This window comes from Octodon degus, unplaced genomic scaffold (assembly GCF_000260255.1).
Source record: "Octodon degus isolate 3935 unplaced genomic scaffold, OctDeg1.0 scaffold00088, whole genome shotgun sequence".
NCBI classification, from domain to species: Eukaryota; Metazoa; Chordata; class Mammalia; order Rodentia; family Octodontidae; genus Octodon; species Octodon degus.
Window position 1 is genome coordinate 7,770,257 of NW_004524664.1, and position 4,575 is coordinate 7,774,831.

At 37.0% G+C, this 4,575-nt stretch overlaps 1 pseudogene; it reads right to left on the reverse strand.

The window, feature by feature from the left end:
- Positions 1-1,225: 1,225 nt before the first annotated feature.
- LOC101562483 lies at positions 1,226-2,069 on the reverse strand (annotated as a pseudogene).
- Between the last annotated feature and the right edge of the window lie 2,506 nt (positions 2,070-4,575).

Consider the following 4,575-nt stretch of genomic DNA (forward strand, 5'->3'; position numbering starts at 1 on the left):
TAGCATTTATTCCAGTGAGCTATCTCCCCAGTCCCTATGATTTCTTATTGAATATTTAAAATGAGTAACTTCTGTACTCTTTAATAGAAAACTGTTACCAAACGAATCTACGATATTTCCAAAAGGTCTTTTAAGGAAGTTATTGGAACTGTCCTACCAATTTGATTTAAAACTGTCTCATTGCTATTTATTTCTCAATAAAAATACGGAAAAAAGAGGAAGTTTATAAAGCAATATAATCTAATATCTACCAAAAAAATGAATTACTTTTTTTGGTGAGCTCACTAAGTTAAATTTCTGCCCATGATTAAGACAAATATTTACAATAACAAATGAAATGTGTAAGCTCCTTTAGCCATTTTAGACTGAATCTTATTACATTAAATCCCTGACCTATGAACATCTGAGGTGTGAATTTTCACAGGTGAACCAACCTCCCAGTAGGAACATTCTCAGTGTTTAGCTTACATATCTACCTTACCATTTTAAGGTAACCACAAAAGTAAAAATAATTTACAGTATTTTTTCTGTTAGGTCTTTTTATGCTTTACATTGCATATTTGTGTTGAAGGTGTATAAGACTCACTTTGTTGTACTCAAAACAGATCCAATTTGTGAATGTTTTTTGGGAATATAACTGGTTCACAAGTCAGGAGTTACTGAACTTAATTCATGAGAGACTTATCACAAAAACCAATGCTCATAGATTTAGTGAGCTTAAAAAATAAGAAAGAAGTCACTGGACTGCAGTTTAGAAACTTGTTTTCTCATTGTAGCTGTCCAACAGACACGATGGTGGGGTTCTCTTCACTTTTCTTAGCCTACTTTCTTGCTCTACAGCTGGTATCCACTAACTGCCTCCTGGAAATCAAGTTGATAGTCTAAGACTTCAGATGCTGAAAGTCTGGAAAAGAGGAAATCTGGGCTAAATGACCTATAAGTGCTCTGTTTCAGAGTTAGTATTCTATGATATAAACAGGAGTTTGCTCATATTCAGTGCCCTGAGATTAATATTCAAAGATTTCCAAATGACAGCAAAAGATAATTATTAAAACTTTCTTATGTGAACACTGGTAAAATAACTTTTAAAATCAGAAGCAGGCTTTCTGTATTCATTCAGAAGGTGATTCAACTACAGAAGGAAGCTTTTAGCTGTATTTAACAATGTTTTTTCTCGGTAATTCTTTTAACTTTTAGAATCTTGGATTCTTTCATCTAAAATTTTTCATGCATTCAGATATTTTGCATGGTGTCTGATGTGATCATCAATAAAGGTGGCAATGAAGTAGTAACTGTGATCATAACCCTCTTGTAATCAGTCTAAAAACGACAGGGACTTTCTTTGCTGTACAAGCAATGGTGACGTCATCTGGGAGGAGCTGTCCATACGCAAGGAACTGGTCATCTTTTCCTTGATCAATCAGTATGTCCAGCTGAGAACCTGGATGAGCCTTCACAAGATGAATTGCATTTTAAGTCTTCCACTTACTTTGATCTGTTCCCAAATACCCACTAAAGGCTTTTTTGCTCCAAGGACAGAGCACTGGGTTGCAAATTGGAGCAAATGCTGACATAGATTTGTATTTTCCAGGGTTTTTCAAAGTACAAATCAGAGCTCCTTGGCCTCCCATGGAGTGGCCAAAAATAAATGTCCTTTGGGGGTCCACTGGAAAATTGGCATTTATGAGTTGGGGAAGCTCCAAGAGTACATCTTGTAATTAGTTTTCCAAGGACCTTCAATAGCATTCACATAAAACCCCTCTCTGGTGCCGAAGTCCCAGCTGTCACCTTCTCCTTTAATATTGCATTCATGAGGGTTGGTATCTGCAGTGATGACAACAAGGCCATGTTCTGAGGCAGCGTGATGATAACCAGATTTTGGTATGAAATTTTGTTCTGTGCAAGTGAAACCAGAGAGCCACTACAGGGCAGGGCACTTTCCACTTTCTGCCTTTTATAGTAAGTAGACAGCAAATTTCATTTAACTTTTTTAACTCCACACTCTCATGTTCAAAATCTTTCTGCAATCTCCCAAAGCACTTGCTGCTGGAAATCTGCTTTAATGTCATTCTTCTCCTGTCTAATTGGTATTTGTTTGTCTGTGCCACAGGACAGGTGATCTTCGGGTGCTCTGGCAGCAGTGTTGGTACTGGGACATCCACCTCAACAAATCTTTGGTCAAAGTAACAATAGAAAATAATTCCCATCTGCTCAGCTCCCAGATTTTCAGGTTTACTGCACACCAAGCCAATTGCATCCATTAAAATGATGCTGGTCAGAATCTCTCAGGAGGAAGCTGTCCCTGCTGGTCAAACCCAATAGAACAGGGCCACATGCTTGCCTGAGCCCTGCCTCCTGGTACTGACTGGTTCCAATAATCAATGCTGCTATGACACATAAGCAACAAATGAGGCATCAGCCCATGGCTCGGTGAACAGAGGCAGATATTCACCTTCAAATGTGTAAATCCATTTAGCTGTAATATCTGGCTGCTTCAGCTAGAGTTAAGTCTCTGACAAGTTAAAAGGATGCCTGACAGATGTGCCTGTTCCTCCTGGGAGACTTGATAAGATGGGAGAAGGTGTGAGATAAGACATGGAGGAGGGGAAATTGAGTCCTTTGGGGTTTCATTTACAAGCCATTTACTAAAAAATTAAGATCCTTTGAGCTTGCTGTGCTGAATGGCGTTATCTCCCATGTTCACATTCGATCACTTCCCCTCCTTATAACCCCTGCTCCCCACCTACACTGCTGCTTCATTTAGATGGAAAATAATCATCCTCCTTCCCAAAGACCTGCTAAAAATTGGGAATGCAAGACAGCATTCAGGCTGGATGGCTGGCCACTCATTCCTTTATGAATTGTCTGGCAATTTTTTAGTTTGACAATTGTGCCTCATATATTTTAATATTGGTTTTGAAAGAAGGAAGCAGAGAAGTTCCATTTCTTTACAGCCCCCTGTAATTTCAACTTACTCTTTACTTATGTATGAAGTCGACATGGGTGGAAAGGTTAGAGGCAGATGAATTTCTAGTTTCAGAGTTTTGGAAAGGCCAATAAAATGTGCAATAATCTTAATGCTAAGGTTTCATGCAGCTGAAAGTATGTTTTATATTCATGGATGACACTACCAAGAAATGGTGACAGGAAGATTGTAATTCTAAGAATATTTTCTTCAATTTTTTTTACTACAGCTTAACCCACATTAAAATATTTTCAGACCACTGTACAAAGCAAAGCAAAACAAAACAAAAAATTAAGAAGCTACCATGATTTAAATAGTTAATATTTTCAAGTCAATATGCAAGAAATATGAATTTACTTTTATTAACTGATATGCATAATTAAAAGAATAGGAACACTACAAAACATGCAGGAACATTGAATATTTCTATGAGGTAAACAGAAAGAGTGTATAACTATACTTATTCTTAGATTTATAATAAAAATAAGATGAACCTTTAACTGCATTTGCTTTTCTTCCTTCAACTATAAGGCAAAACAAGGGATGATCGAGGAAGAAAGTAAAAAAAAAGAAATGGAAAAAGCAACGAGATGTCTTTCTAGATGAAACACTGGGGATTTGAACTACTACACATTTTCATATACCTACCCTGAAAACTAGTTCCATCCTGTTAGAAGTTCATACTCTCTTCAGTACTGGCAGTTGACCTTATTACCAAATATTAGAGCATCAGTGTAGCAGCATCATCTTTATAGAAAGCCTTACACTTCAAAGTAGGCTCATTTTCATTTCATTATATAACTTCATCTTAACAATAATCTTTGAATCACAACATTTTAGTTAGAAGTGCCCTCCTATACAATTACTTCTAAAGTAGCTCCCCAAATTATTACCTTCTCTCTAAGTTTTAGAGAATTATCCAAATCATGTAAAGTGTTTTTCTAAAAAGTGTAAAAGTAGCACTTAACACTTAGGCATTTTTCAAAGTTCAAAGATTATAGATTAAGTAAGAAAATTAGGATCTCTTTAAAACTTACTTCCAGGAGTAAACTATCAACTACTATAAAATTTTGGCATACTCTCATTTTTTTCTCTCTGTAAATATATGTAATAAGTGAGGAATTAATTATTTATTAATACCCAATAAATGTAATATCCAATTAATCTATTACAGTATTTTTGGTCCCTAAGATATAAGAAGATTCCTAGGCAGGGCCTCATTAGCAAAGAGATCAAGAGAGGGGAGTGAGGATCAGGAGGGACAGGAGGTTCCAGGAAAGGAAAAGATGGAGCTATGGCAAGGATTAGAACTTATGTGCATTGCAGTGGGACCTCCCCCGATAATCTAGTCACCCTCTTCAATTTTATCAAAGACCTTCAAAACCATGGGTTCCTTCCAGGGAATAAAATTTTTATGGAAAATAATGTAAAGATGAGGGATGTTACCTGGTTATTGGTTAATCTTGAGTGTCAACTTGATTGGCTTAAGAGATGCCTAGAAAATGAGTAAAGCACAGGGCCTGGGGGTCTGGGTGAGAGAGGAGAACACTACCGTGGGGCTATATCCTGTTGCTGGCCTCCTCCTCTCTGCCCATTGCTGCCATGAAGTT